Below are 16971 nucleotides of genomic sequence, written 5' to 3'. Positions count from 1 at the left end.
GACTAATAGAACAAGTCCCACACACTGCTACAAGCCGAAATATTTTTTCAGAGCTAGATGCAGAAAAAAATTATATTGAATTTGCAACCTGGTGGAGGTTAGTATAGATGGACTAATAGAACAAGTTCCACACACTGCTACAAGCCGAAATATTTTTTCAGAGCTAGATGCAGAATAAAATTATTTTGAATTTGCAACCTGGTGGAGGTTAGTATAGATGGACTAATAGAACAAGTCCCACACACTGCTACAAGCCGAAATATTTTTTCAGAGCTAGATGCAGATAAAAATTATTTTGAATTTGCAACCTGGTGGAGGTTAGTATAGAAGGACTAATATAACAAATCCCACACACTCCTACAAGCTGAAATATTTTTTCAGAGCTAGATGCAGAAAAAAATTATATTGAATTTGCAACCTGTTGGAGGTTAGTATAGATGGACTAATAGAAAAATTCCCACACACTGCTGCAAGCCGAAATATATTTTCAGAGGTAGATGCAGAAAAAAATTATATTGAATTTGCAACCTGGTGGAGGTTAGTATAGATTGACTAATAGAACAAGTCCCACACACTGCTACAAGCCGAAATATATTTTCAGAGGTAGATGCAGAAAAAAATTATATTGAATTTGCAACCTGGTGGAGGTTAGTATAGATTGACTAATAGAACAAGTCCCACACACTGCTACAAGCTGAAATATTTTTTCAGAGCTAGATGCAGAAAAAAATTATATTGAATTTGCAACCTGGTGGAGGTTAGTATAGATGGACTAATAGAACAAGTCCCACACACTGCTACAATCCGAAATATTTTTTCAGAGCTAGATGCAGATAAAAATTATTTTGAATTTGAAACCTGGTGGAGGTTAGTATAGATGGACTTATAGAACAAGTCCCACACACTGCTACAAGCTGAAATATTTTTTCAGAGCTAGATGCAGAAAAAAATTATATAGAATTTGCAACCTGGTGGAGGTTAGTATAAATGGACTAATGGAACAAGTCCCACACACTGCTACAAGCCAAAATATTTTTTCAGAGCTAGATGCAGAAAAAAATTATATTGAATTTGCAACCTGGTGGAGGTTAGTATAGATGGACTAATAGAACAAGTCCCACACACTGCTACAATCCGAAATATTTTTTCAGAGCTAGATGCAGAAAAAAATTATTTTGAATTTGCAACCTGGTGGACGTTAGTATAGATGGACTAATGGAACAAGTCCCACACACTGCTACAAGAAGAAATACTTTTTCAGAGCTAGATGCAGAAAAAAATTATATTGTATTTGCAACCTGGTGGAGGTTAGTATAGATGGACTAATAGAACAAGTCCCACACACTGCTACAAGCCGAAATATTTTTTCAGAGCTAGATGCAGATAAAAATTATTTTGAATTTGCAACCTGGTGGAGGTTAGTATAGATGGACTAATAGAACAAGTCCCACACACTGCTATAAGCTGAAATATTTTTTCAGAGCTAGATGCAGAAAAAAATTATATTGAATTTGCAACCTGGTGGAGGTTAGAATAGATGGACTAATAGAACAAGTCCCACACACTGCTACAAGCCAAAATATTTTTTCAGAGCTACATGCAGAAAAAAATTATACTGAATTTGCAACCTGGTGGAGGTTAGTATAGATGGACTAATAGAACAAGTCACACCTACTTCTACAAGCCAAAATATTTTTTCAGAGCTAGATGCAGAAAAAAATTATATTGAATTTGCAACCTGGTGGAGGTTAGTATAGATGGACTAATAGAACAAGTCCCACACACTGCTACAAGCCGAAATATTTTTTCAGAGCTAGATGCAGAAAAAAATTATATTGAATTTGCAACCTGGTGGAGGTTAGTATAGATGGACTAATAGAACAAGTTCCACACACTGCTACAAGCCGAAATATTTTTTCAGAGCTAGATGCAGAATAAAATTATTTTGAATTTGCAACCTGGTGGAGGTTAGTATAGATGGACTAATAGAACAAGTCCCACACACTGCTACAAGCCGAAATATTTTTTCAGAGCTAGATGCAGATAAAAATTATTTTGAATTTGCAACCTGGTGGAGGTTAGTATAGAAGGACTAATAGAACAAATCCCACACACTCCTACAAGCTGAAATATTTTTTCAGAGCTAGATGCAGAAAAAAATTATATTGAATTTGCAACCTGTTGGAGGTTAGTATAGATGGACTAATAGAAAAAGTCCCACAAACTGCTACAAGCCGAAATATATTTTCAGAGGTAGATGCAGAAAAAAATTATATTGAATTTGCAACCTGGTGGAGGTTAGTATAGATTGACTAATAGAACAAGTCCCACACACTGCTACAAGCTGAAATATTTTTTCAGAGCTAGATGCAGAAAAAAATTATATTGAATTTGCAACCTGGTGGAGGTTAGTATAGATGGACTAATAGAACAAGTCCCACACACTGCTAAAAGCTGAAATATTTTTTCAGAGCTAGATGCAGAAAAAAATTATATTGAATTTGCAACCTGGTGGAGGTTAGTATAGATGGACTAATAGAACAAGTTCCACACACTGCTACAAGCCGAAATATTTTTTCAGAGCTAGATGCAGAATAAAATTATTTTGAATTTGCAACCTGGTGGAGGTTAGTATAGATGGACTAATAGAACAAATCTCACACATTGCTTCAAGCTGAAATATTTTTTCAGAGCTAGATGCAGAAAAAAATTATATTGAATTTGCAACCTGGTAGAGGTTAGTATAGATGGACTAATAGAACAAGTCCCACACACTGCTACAAACCGAAATATTTTTTCAGAGCTAGATGCAGATAAAAATTATTTTGAATTTGCAACCTGGTGGAGGTTAGTATAGAAGGACTAATAGAACAAATCCCACACACTCCTACAAGCAGAAATATTTTTTCAGAGCTAGATGCAGTAAAAAATTATATTGAATTTGCAACCTGTTTGAGGTTAGTATAGATGGACTAATAGAAAAAGTCCCACACACTGCTACAAGCCGAAATATATTTTCAGAGGTAGATGCAGAAAAAAATTATATTGAATTTGCAACCTGGTGGAGGTTAGTATAGATTGACTAATAGAACAAGTCCCACACACTGCTACAAGCTGAAATATTTTTTCAGAGCTAGATGCAGAAAAAAATTATATTGAATTTGCAACCTGGTGGAAGTTAGTATAGATGGACTAAAAGAACAAGTACCACACACTGCTACAAGCCGAAATATTTTTTCAGAGCTAGATGCAGAAAAAAAATATATTGAATTTGCAACCTGGTGGAGGTTAGTATAGATGGACTAATAGAACAAGTCCCACACACTGCTACAAGCCGAAATATTTTTTCATAGCTAGATGCAGAAAAAAATTATATTGAATTTGCAACCTGGTGGAGGTTAGTATAGATGGACTAATAGAACAAGTACTACACACTGCTACAATCCGAAATATTTTTTCAGAGCTAGATGTAGAAAAAAATTATATTGAATTTGCAACCTGGTGGAGGTTAGTATAGATGGACTAATAGAACAAGTCCCACACACTGCTACAATCCGAAATATTTTTTCAGAGCTAGATGCAGATAAAAATTATTTTGAATTTGAAACCTGGTGGAGGTTAGTATAGATGGACTTATAGAACAAGTCCCACACACTGCTAGAAGCCGAAATATTTTTTCAGAGCTAGATGCAGAAAAAAATTATATAGAATTTGCAACCTGGTGGAGTTTAGTATAAATGGACTAATGGAACAAGTCCCACACACTGCTACAAGCCGAAATATTTTTTCAGAGCTAGATGCAGAAAAAAATTATTTTGAATTTGCAACCTGGTGGAGGTTAGTATAGATGGACTAATAGAACAAGTCCCACACACTGCTACAAGATGAAATATTTTTTCAGAGCTAGATGCAGAAAAAAATTATATTGTATTTGCAACCTGGTGGAGGTTAGTATAGATCAGAGGTCCCCAACCTTTTTTGCACCAGGGATCGGCTTTAAGCAAGACCAGTTTTCCATGGCCCGGTGGGGGTGGGGGCGGGGCTTTGGTCATATGGGGGTGGGGTTATGGAGGGGTGGATCTGTATGGGGAGGATGCTGGCGGGACCTCGGTGTACAGCGCTGCTAAGTAGCAGCATTGTACATTGAGCGTCAGTGTATGCAGCGCTGCTGCTTAGCAGCGCTACACACTGAACACCGGTACCGGGAGCCGCGTCACTGAAGCCAGTCTGCTGCCCCAGCACGCCCCACATAACATGTTCTGCCGGGGGCGTGTCAGTGAGGAGAGCCTGCCGCCCCACCCCGTCAGGAACACACCATGCTGTGCAGGAGGGCCGCGTCACTAAGACCCGCCCCGTGACGTACAACAGGTACCATGCTGTGCTGTGGAGGGCTGCGTCACTAAGACCCGCCCGACGCCCCACCCCGTCCTGCATAATGTTCTCTGCCGGGAGCTGCGAGCTGTCACGACTATGGCAGAAAACATTATAAATCCACACAGAGCGAGTTCTGACCAGGCGCAGGGCCGCGGAGCTAGCTGTCAGCGGCAGGGCCGGCTCCAGGTTTTTCTGGGCCCCGGGCGAAAGAGTCTCAGTGGGCCCCTTTAACACATACCACGATTCATGATGCAGAGATACGGCGGAGAAATATATATATATAGTACAATGCAAAGATTTCACTTCATGAGTGATATCTATTGTAAATTCTACAATAGCTCAGAAACCGGTGAATCGCTCCACACAGAATAGTGGCCCCCATATAAGGCTCCATACGGAATACTGGTCCCCATATAACGCCCATACGGAATACTGGCCCCCATATAACGCTTCATACGGAATACTGGCCCCCATATAAGGCCCCATACGGAATACTTGCCCCCATATAATGCCCCATACGGAATACTTGCCCCCATATAAGGCCCCATACGTAATACTTGCCCCCATATAAGGCCCCATACGGAATACTTGCCCCCATATAAGGCCCCATACGGAATACTGGCCCCCATATAAGACCCCATACGGAATACTGGCCCCCATATAAGACCCCATACGGAATACTGGCCCCCATATAAGGCTCCATACAGAATACTGGCCCCCATATAACGCTCCATACAGGATACCGGCCCCCATATAACGCTCCATACAGGATACCGGTCCCCATATAATGCTGCATGCAGGCTGTTACCCCCCACATAATGCCCCATACAGGCTGTCCCCCCCCCTTATAATGCTCCATGCAGGCTGTTCCCCCCCACATAATGCCCCATACAGGCCCCCCCCTTTTAATGCTCCATGCAGGCTGTTACCCCCCACATAATGCCCCATACAGGCTGCCCCCCTCTTTATAATGCCCCATGCAGGCTGTCACCCCTCCTCTTTATACTGCCCCATGCAGGCTGTCACCCCCCCTCTTTATAATGCCCCATGCAGGCTGTCACCCCTCCTCTTTATAATGCTCCATGCAGGCCGTCACCCCTCCTCTTTATACTGCCCCATGCAGGCTGTCACCCCTCCTCTTTATACTGCCCAATGCAGGCTGTCACCCCTCCTCTTTATAATGCCCCATGCAGGATGTCCCCCCCTCTCTTTATAATGCCCCATGCAGGCTGTTCCCCACCTTATAATGCCCCATGCAGGCTGGTCCCCACCTTATAATGCCCCATGCAGGCTGTCACCCCTCCTCATTATAATGCCCCAAGCAGGAATCCCCCCTCTTTATAATGCCCCATGCAGGCTGGTCCCCACCTTATAATGCCCCATGCAGGCTGTCACCCCTCCTCTTTATAATGCTCCATGCAGGCTGTCACCCCTCCTCTTTATACTGCCCCATGCAGGCTGTCACCCCTCCTCTTTATACTGCCCCATGCAGGCTGTCACCCCTCCTCTTTATACTGCCCCATGCAGGCTGTCACCCCCCCTTTTTATAATGCCCCATGCAGGCTGTCACCCCTCCTCTTTATAATGCTCCATGCAGGCCGTCACCCCTCCTCTTTATACTGCCCCATGCAGGCTGTCACCCCTCCTCTTTATAATGCCCCATGCAGGATGTCCCCCCCTCTCTTTGTAATGCCCCATGCAGGCTGTTCCCCACCTTATAATGCCCCATGCAGGCTGGTCCCCACCTTATAATGCCCCATGCAGGCTGTCACCCCTCCTCATTATAATGCCCCAAGCAGGAATCTTCCCCTCTTTATAATGCCCCATGCAGGCTGTTCCCCACCTTATAATGCCCCATGCAGGCTGTCACCCCTCCTCTTTATGATGCCCCCCCTCCCCTCTTTATACTGCCCCCCCTCCCCTCTTTATACTGCCCCCCCTCCCCTCTTTATACTGCCCCATGCCTCCATACATTAAAAAAAAAAAAAAAAAAATCAAATACTCACCTCCCTTCTCCTCACCTGCTGCCCGCCGCTCGCTGCTCGGCTCCGAACTCCAGCGTTGTCGTTTCTTCCCGCTCAGCGCTTCCTGTGACGGCTCAGGGGAGGGCGCGGTGTAAAGACGTCACCGCGCCCTCTGACCTGAGACGTCACAGGGAGCGCAGAGCAGGAAGACTGCTGATCTGCGGAGGCACGGGGAGAGGCAAGTATCCAGCTGCCGGGGCCCTGAGCAAGCGGCGGAGAAGGGCGGGCGCTGACACCGCTCTCCTCCGCCCATAGCCCAGCGGGGTGCGCGACCGCCAGTGGGCCCCTCTGCCTGCTCAGGGCCCCGGCATTTGCCCGGGTGCTGACGCCGGCCCTGGTCAGCGGTGCCGCGGACCGGCTGAAAAACCCCAACGGCCCGGTCCTGGTCCGTGGACCGGCGGTTGGGGACCTCTGGTATAGATGGACTAATAGAACAAGTCCCACACACTGCTACAAGCCGAAATATTTTTTCAGAGCTAGATGCGGAAAAAAATTATATTGAATTTGCAACCTGGTGGAGGTTAGAATAGATGGACTAATAGAACAAGTCCCACACACTGTTACAAGCTGAAATATTTTTTCAGAGCTAGATGCAGATAAAAATTATTTTGAATTTGCAACCTGGTGGAGGTTAGTATAGATGGACTAATAGAACACGTTCCACACTCTGTTACAAGCCGAAATATTTTTTCAGAGCTAGATGCAGAAAAAAATTATATTGAATTTGCAACCTGGTGGAGGTTAGTATAGATGGACTAATAGAACAAGTCCCACACACTGCTACATGCTGACATATTTTTTCAGAGCTTGATGCAGAAAAAAATTATATTGAATTTGCAACCTGGTGGAGGTTAGTATAGATGGACTAAGAGAACTAGTCCCACACACTGCTACAAGCCGAACTATTTTTTCAGAGCTAGATGCAGAAAAAAATTATATTGAATTTGCATCCTGGTGGAGGTTAGTATAGATGGACTAATAGAACATGTCCCACACACTGCTACAAGCCGAAGTATTTTTTCAGAACTAGATGCAGAAAAAAATTATATTGAATTTGCAACCTGGTGGAGGTTAGTATAGATGGACTAAGAGAACTGGTCCCACACACTGCTATAAGCCGAACTATTTTTTCAGAGCTAGATGCAGAAAAAAAATATTTTGAATTTGCAACCTGGTGGATGTTAGTATAGATGGACTAATAGAACAAGTCCCACACACTGCTACAAGCTGAAATATTTTTTCAGAGCTAGATGCAGAAAAAAGTTATATTGAATTTGCAACCTGGTGGAGGTTAGTATAGATGGACTAATAGAACAAGTCCCACACACTGCTACAAGCCGAAATATTTTTTCAGAGCTAGATGCAGATAAAAATTATTTTGAATTTGCAACCTGGTGGAGGTTAGTATAGAAGGACTAATAGAACAAATCCCACACACTCCTACAAGCAGAAATATTTTTTCAGAGCTAGATGCAGTAAAAAATTATATTGAATTTGCAACCTGTTTGAGGTTAGTATAGATGGACTAATAGAAAAAGTCCCACACACTGCTACAAGCCGAAATATATTTTCAGAGGTAGATGCAGAAAAAAATTATATTGAATTTGCAACCTGGTGGAGGTTAGTATAGATTGACTAATAGAACAAGTCCCACACACTGCTACAAGCTGAAATATTTTTTCAGAGCTAGATGCAGAAAAAAATTATATTGAATTTGCAACCTGGTGGAAGTTAGTATAGATGGACTAAAAGAACAAGTACCACACACTGCTACAAGCCGAAATATTTTTTCAGAGCTAGATGCAGAAAAAAAATATATTGAATTTGCAACCTGGTGGAGGTTAGTATAGATGGACTAATAGAACAAGTCCCACACACTGCTACAAGCCGAAATATTTTTTCATAGCTAGATGCAGAAAAAAATTATATTGAATTTGCAACCTGGTGGAGGTTAGTATAGATGGACTAATAGAACAAGTACTACACACTGCTACAATCCGAAATATTTTTTCAGAGCTAGATGTAGAAAAAAATTATATTGAATTTGCAACCTGGTGGAGGTTAGTATAGATGGACTAATAGAACAAGTCCCACACACTGCTACAATCCGAAATATTTTTTCAGAGCTAGATGCAGATAAAAATTATTTTGAATTTGAAACCTGGTGGAGGTTAGTATAGATGGACTTATAGAACAAGTCCCACACACTGCTAGAAGCCGAAATATTTTTTCAGAGCTAGATGCAGAAAAAAATTATATAGAATTTGCAACCTGGTGGAGTTTAGTATAAATGGACTAATGGAACAAGTCCCACACACTGCTACAAGCCGAAATATTTTTTCAGAGCTAGATGCAGAAAAAAATTATTTTGAATTTGCAACCTGGTGGAGGTTAGTATAGATGGACTAATAGAACAAGTCCCACACACTGCTACAAGATGAAATATTTTTTCAGAGCTAGATGCAGAAAAAAATTATATTGTATTTGCAACCTGGTGGAGGTTAGTATAGATCAGAGGTCCCCAACCTTTTTTGCACCAGGGATCGGCTTTAAGCAAGACCAGTTTTCCATGGCCCGGTGGGGGTGGGGGCGGGGCTTTGGTCATATGGGGGTGGGGTTATGGAGGGGTGGATCTGTATGGGGAGGATGCTGGCGGGACCTTGGTGTACAGCGCTGCTAAGTAGCAGCATTGTACATTGAGCGTCAGTGTATGCAGCGCTGCTGCTTAGCAGCGCTACACACTGAACACCGGTACCGGGAGCCGCGTCACTGAAGCCAGTCTGCTGCCCCAGCACGCCCCACATAACATGTTCTGCCGGGGGCGTGTCAGTGAGGAGAGCCTGCCGCCCCACCCCGTCAGGAACACACCATGCTGTGCAGGAGGGCCGCGTCACTAAGACCCGCCCCGTGACGTACAACAGGTACCATGCTGTGCTGTGGAGGGCTGCGTCACTAAGACCCGCCCGACGCCCCACCCCGTCCTGCATAATGTTCTCTGCCGGGAGCTGCGAGCTGTCACGACTATGGCAGAAAACATTATAAATCCACACAGAGCGAGTTCTGACCAGGCGCAGGGCCGCGGAGCTAGCTGTCAGCGGCAGGGCCGGCTCCAGGTTTTTCTGGGCCCCGGGCGAAAGAGTCTCAGTGGGCCCCTTTAACACATACCACGATTCATGATGCAGAGATACGGCGGAGAAATATATATATATAGTACAATGCAAAGATTTCACTTCATGAGTGATATCTATTGTAAATTCTACAATAGCTCAGAAACCGGTGAATCGCTCCACACAGAATAGTGGCCCCCATATAAGGCTCCATACGGAATACTGGTCCCCATATAACGCCCATACGGAATACTGGCCCCCATATAACGCTTCATACGGAATACTGGCCCCCATATAAGGCCCCATACGGAATACTTGCCCCCATATAAGGCCCCATACGGAATACTTGCCCCCATATAAGGCCCCATACGTAATACTTGCCCCCATATAAGGCCCCATACGGAATACTTGCCCCCATATAAGGCCCCATACGGAATACTGGCCCCCATATAAGACCCCATACGGAATACTGGCCCCCATATAAGACCCCATACGGAATACTGGCCCCCATATAAGGCTCCATACAGAATACTGGCCCCCATATAACGCTCCATACAGGATACCGGCCCCCATATAACGCTCCATACAGGATACCGGTCCCCATATAATGCTGCATGCAGGCTGTTACCCCCCACATAATGCCCCATACAGGCTGTCCCCCCCCCTTATAATGCTCCATGCAGGCTGTTCCCCCCCACATAATGCCCCATACAGGCCCCCCCCTTTTAATGCTCCATGCAGGCTGTTACCCCCCACATAATGCCCCATACAGGCTGCCCCCCCTCTTTATAATGCCCCATGCAGGCTGTCACCCCTCCTCTTTATACTGCCCCATGCAGGCTGTCACCCCTCCTCTTTATACTGCCCCATGCAGGCTGTCACCCCCCCTCTTTATAATGCCCCATGCAGGCTGTCACCCCTCCTCTTTATAATGCTCCATGCAGGCCGTCACCCCTCCTCTTTATACTGCCCCATGCAGGCTGTCACCCCTCCTCTTTATACTGCCCAATGCAGGCTGTCACCCCTCCTCTTTATAATGCCCCATGCAGGATGTCCCCCCCTCTCTTTATAATGCCCCATGCAGGCTGTTCCCCACCTTATAATGCCCCATGCAGGCTGGTCCCCACCTTATAATGCCCCATGCAGGCTGTCACCCCTCCTCATTATAATGCCCCAAGCAGGAATCCCCCCTCTTTATAATGCCCCATGCAGGCTGGTCCCCACCTTATAATGCCCCATGCAGGCTGTCACCCCTCCTCTTTATAATGCTCCATGCAGGCTGTCACCCCTCCTCTTTATACTGCCCCATGCAGGCTGTCACCCCTCCTCTTTATACTGCCCCATGCAGGCTGTCACCCCTCCTCTTTATACTGCCCCATGCAGGCTGTCACCCCCCCTTTTTATAATGCCCCATGCAGGCTGTCACCCCTCCTCTTTATAATGCTCCATGCAGGCCGTCACCCCTCCTCTTTATACTGCCCCATGCAGGCTGTCACCCCTCCTCTTTATAATGCCCCATGCAGGATGTCCCCCCCTCTCTTTGTAATGCCCCATGCAGGCTGTTCCCCACCTTATAATGCCCCATGCAGGCTGGTCCCCACCTTATAATGCCCCATGCAGGCTGTCACCCCTCCTCATTATAATGCCCCAAGCAGGAATCTTCCCCTCTTTATAATGCCCCATGCAGGCTGTTCCCCACCTTATAATGCCCCATGCAGGCTGTCACCCCTCCTCTTTATGATGCCCCCCCTCCCCTCTTTATACTGCCCCCCCTCCCCTCTTTATACTGCCCCCCCTCCCCTCTTTATACTGCCCCATGCCTCCATACATTAAAAAAAAAAAAAAAAAAATCAAATACTCACCTCCCTTCTCCTCACCTGCTGCCCGCCGCTCGCTGCTCGGCTCCGAACTCCAGCGTTGTCGTTTCTTCCCGCTCAGCGCTTCCTGTGACGGCTCAGGGGAGGGCGCGGTGTAAAGACGTCACCGCGCCCTCTGACCTGAGACGTCACAGGGAGCGCAGAGCAGGAAGACTGCTGATCTGCGGAGGCACGGGGAGAGGCAAGTATCCAGCTGCCGGGGCCCTGAGCAAGCGGCGGAGAAGGGCGGGCGCTGACACCGCTCTCCTCCGCCCATAGCCCAGCGGGGTGCGCGACCGCCAGTGGGCCCCTCTGCCTGCTCAGGGCCCCGGCATTTGCCCGGGTGCTGACGCCGGCCCTGGTCAGCGGTGCCGCGGACCGGCTGAAAAACCCCAACGGCCCGGTCCTGGTCCGTGGACCGGCGGTTGGGGACCTCTGGTATAGATGGACTAATAGAACAAGTCCCACACACTGCTACAAGCCGAAATATTTTTTCAGAGCTAGATGCGGAAAAAAATTATATTGAATTTGCAACCTGGTGGAGGTTAGAATAGATGGACTAATAGAACAAGTCCCACACACTGTTACAAGCTGAAATATTTTTTCAGAGCTAGATGCAGATAAAAATTATTTTGAATTTGCAACCTGGTGGAGGTTAGTATAGATGGACTAATAGAGCACGTTCCACACTCTGTTACAAGCCGAAATATTTTTTCAGAGCTAGATGCAGAAAAAAATTATATTGAATTTGCAACCTGGTGGAGGTTAGTATAGATGGACTAATAGAACAAGTCCCACACACTGCTACATGCTGACATATTTTTTCAGAGCTTGATGCAGAAAAAAATTATATTGAATTTGCAACCTGGTGGAGGTTAGTATAGATGGACTAATAGAACAAGTACCACACACTGCTACAATCCGAAATATTTTTTCAGAGCTAGATGCAGAAAAAAATTATATTGAATTTGCAACCTGGTGGAGGTTAGTATAGATGGACTAAGAGAACTAGTCCCACACACTGCTACAAGCCGAACTATTTTTTCAGAGCTAGATGCAGAAAAAAATTATATTGAATTTGCATCCTGGTGGAGGTTAGTATAGATGGACTAATAGAACATGTCCCACACACTGCTACAAGCCGAAGTATTTTTTCAGAACTAGATGCAGAAAAAAATTATATTGAATTTGCAACCTGGTGGAGGTTAGTATAGATGGACTAAGAGAACTGGTCCCACACACTGCTATAAGCCGAACTATTTTTTCAGAGCTAGATGCAGAAAAAAAATATTTTGAATTTGCAACCTGGTGGATGTTAGTATAGATGGACTAATAGAACAAGTCCCACACACTGCTACAAGCTGAAATATTTTTTCAGAGCTAGATGCAGAAAAAAGTTATATTGAATTTGCAACCTGGTGGAGGTTAGTATAGATGGACTAATAGAACAAGTCCCACACACTGCTACAAGCCAAAATATTTTTTCAGAGCTAGATGCAGATAAAAATTATTTTGAATTTGCAACCTGGTGGAGGTTAGTATAGATGGACTAATAGAACAAGTTCCACACACTGCTACAAGCCGAAATATTTTTTCAGAGCTAGATGCAGAAAAAAATTATATTGAATTTGCAACCTGGTGGAGGTTAGTATAGATGGACTAATAGAACAAGTCCCACACACTGCTACAAGCCGAAATATTTTTTCAGAGCTAGATGCAGAAAAAAATGATATTGAATTTGCAACCTGGTGGAGGTTAGTATAGATGGACTAATAGAACAAGTCCCACACAATGCTACTAGCCGAAATATTTTTTCAGAGCTAGATGCAGAAAAAAATTATTTTCAATTGGCAACCTGGTGGAGATTAGTATAGATGGACTAATAGAACAAGTCCAACACACTGTTATAAGCTGAAATATTTTTTCAGAGCTAGATGCAGAAAAAAATTATAATTTATTTGCAACCTGGTGGAGGTTAGTATAGATGGACTAATGGAACAATTCCCACACACTGCTACAAGCCGAAATATTTTTTCAGAGCTAGGTGTAGATAAAATTATTTTGAATTTGCAACCTGGTGGAGGTTAGTATAGATGGACTAATAGAACAAGTCCCACACACTGCTACAAGCTGAAATATTTTTTCAGAGCTAGATGCAGATAAAAATTATTTTGAATTTGCAACCTGGTGGAGGTTAGTATAGATGGACTCATAGAAATAGTCCCACACACTGCTACAAGCCGAAATATTTTTTCAGAGCTTGATGCAGAAAAAAATTATATTGAATATGCAATCTGGTGGAGGTTAGTATAGATGGACTAATAGAACAAGTCCCACACACTGCTACAAGCCAAAATATTTTTTCAGAGCTAAATGCAGAAAAAAATTACATTGAATTTGCAACCTGGTGGAGGTTAGTATTGATGGACTAATAGAACAAGTCCCACACACTGCTACAAGCCGAAAAATTTTTTCAGAGCTAGATGCAGAAAAAATTTACATTGAATTTGCAACCTGGTGGAGGTTAGCATAGATGGACTAGTAGAACAATACCCACACACTGCTACAAGCCGAAAAAAAATTTCAGTGCTAGATGCAGAAAAAAATTATATTGAATTTGCAACCTGGTGGAGGTTAGTATAGATGGACTAATAGAACAAGTCCCACACACTGCTACAAGCTGAAACATTTTTTCAGAGCTAGATGTATAAAAAAATTATATTGAATTTGCAACCTGGTGGTGGTTAGTATAGATGGACTAATAGAACAAGTCCCACACACTGCTACAAGCCAAAATATTTTTTCAGTGCTAGATGCAGAAAAAAAATTATTTTGAATTTGCAACGTGGTGGAGGTTAGTATAGAAGGACTAATAGAACAAGTCCCACACACTGCTACAAGCTGAAATATTTTTTCAGAGTTAGATGCAGAAAAAAATTATATTGAATTTGCAACCTGGTGGAGGTTAGTATAGATGGACTAATAGAACAAGTCCCACACACTGTTACAAGCTGAAATATTTTTTCAGAGCTAGATGCAGAAAAAAATTATATTGAATTTGCAACCTGGTGGAGGATAGTATATATGGACTAATAGAATAATTCTAACACACTGATACGATCCGAAATATTTTTTCAGAGCTAGATGCAGAAAAAAATTATATTGAATTTGTAACCTGGTGGAGGTTAGTATAAATGGACTAATAGAACAAGTCCCACACACTGCTACAAGCTGAAATATTTTTTCAGAGTTGGATGCAGAAAAAAATTATATTGAATTTGCAACCTGGTGGAGGTTAATATAGATGGACTAATAGAACAAGTCCCACACACTGCTAAAAGCCGAAATATTTTTTCAGAGCTATATGCAGATAAAAATTATTTTGAATTTGCAACCTGGTGGAGGTTAGTATAGATGGACTAATAGAAATAGTCCCACACACTGCTACAAGCCGAAATATTTTTTCAGAGCTAGATGCAGAAAAAAATTATATTGAATTTGCAACCTGGTGGAGGTTAGTATAGATGGACTAATAGAACAAGTCCCACACACTGCTACAAGCCGAAATATTTTTTCAGAGCTAGATGCAGATAAAAATTATTTTGAGTTTGCAACCTGGTGGAGGTTAGTATAGATGGACTAATAGAAATAGTCAAACTCACTGCTACAAGCCGAAAAAAATTTTCAGAGCTAGATGCAGAAAAAAATTATATTGAATTTGCAACCTGGTGGAGGTTAGTATAGATGGACTAATAGAACAAGTCCCACACACTGCTACAAGCCGAAATATTTTTTCAGAGCTAAACGGAGAAAAAAATTATATTGAATTTGCAAACTGGTGGAGGTTAGTATAGATGGACTAATAGAACAAGTCCCACACACTACTACAAGCCGAAATTTTTTTTCAGAGCTAGATGCAGAAAAAATTATATTGAATTTGCATCCTGGTGGAGGTTAGTATAGATTGACTAATAGAAAAAGTCCAACACACTGCTACAAGCCGAAATATTTTTTCAGAGCAAGATGCAGAAAAAATTATATTGAATTGGGAACCTGGTGGAGGTTAGTATAGATGGACTAATAGAACAAGTCCCACACACTGCTACAAGCCGAAATATTTTTTCAGAGCTGGATGCAGAAAAAAATTATATTGAATTTGCAATCTGGTGGAGGTTAGTATAGATGGACTAATAGAACAAGTCCCACAAACAGCTTCAAGCCGAAATATTTTTTCAGAGCTAGATGCAGAGAAAAATTATATTGAATTTGCAACCTGGTGGAGGTAAGTATAGATGGACTAATAGAACAAGTCCCACACACTGCTACAAGCCGACCTATTTTTTCAGAGCTAGATGCAGAAAAAAATAATTTTGAATTTGCAACCTGGCGGAGGTTAGTATAGATGGACTAATAGAACAAGTCCCATACACTGCTACAAGCTGAAATATTTTTTCAGAGCTAGATGTGGAAAAAAATTATATTGAATTTGCAACATGGTGGAGGTTAGTATAGATGGACTAATAGAACAAGTCCCACACACTGCTACAAGCCAGAATATTTTTTCAGAGCTAGATGCAGATAAAAATTATTTTGAATTTGCAACCTGGTGGAGGTTAGTATAGATGGACTGATAGAACAAGTCCCACACACTGCTACAAGCCGAAATATTTTTTCAGAGCTAAATGCAGAAAAAAATTATATTGAATTTGGAACCTGGTGGAGGTTAGTATAGATGGACTAATAGAACACGTTCCACACACTGCTACATGCCGAAAAAAAAATTCAGAGCTAGATGCAGTTAAAAATTATTTTGAATTTGCAACCTGGTGGAGGTTAGTATAGATGGACTGATAGAACAAGTCCAACACACTACTACAAGCTGAAATATTTTTTCAAAGCTAGATGCAGGAAAAAATTATATTGAATTTGCATCCTGGTGGAGGTTAGTATAGATTGACTAATAGAACAAGTACCACACACTGCTACAAGCCGAAATATTTTTTCAGAGCAAGATGCAGAAAAAAATTATATTGAATTGGCAACCTGGTGGAGGTTAGTATAGATGGACTAATAGAACAAGTCCCACATTGCTACAAGCCGAAATATTTTTTCAGAGCTGGATGCAGAAAAAAATTATATTGAATTTGCAACCTGGTGGAGGTTAGTATAGATGGACTAATAGAACAAGTCCCACACACTGCTTCAAGCCGAAATATTTTTTCAGAGCTAGATGCAGAGAAAAATTATATTGAATTTGCAACCTGGTGGAGGTAAGTATAGATGGACTAATAGAACAAGTCCCACACACTGCTACAAGCCGAAATATTTTTTCAGAGCTAGATGCAGATAAAAATTATTTTGAATTTGCAACCTGGTGGAGGTTAGTATAGATGGACTAATAGAAATAGTCAAACACACTGCTACAAGCCGAAAAAAAATTTCAGAGCTAGATGCAGAAAAAAATTATATTGAATTTGCAACCTGGTGGAGGTTAGTATAGATGGACTAAGAGAACTAGTCCCACACACTGCTACAAGCCGAACTATTTTTTCAGAGCTAGATGCAGAAAAAAATTATATTGAATTTGCATCCTGGTGGAGGTTAGTATAG

Source organism: Phyllobates terribilis, unplaced genomic scaffold, assembly GCF_046119375.1.
Source record: "Phyllobates terribilis strain yellow unplaced genomic scaffold, ASM4611937v1 Scaffold_4__5_contigs__length_816908805, whole genome shotgun sequence".
NCBI classification, from domain to species: Eukaryota; Metazoa; Chordata; class Amphibia; order Anura; family Dendrobatidae; genus Phyllobates; species Phyllobates terribilis.
The sequence above is the reverse complement of the archived record's forward strand: the minus strand, read 5'-3'. Positions refer to the sequence as shown.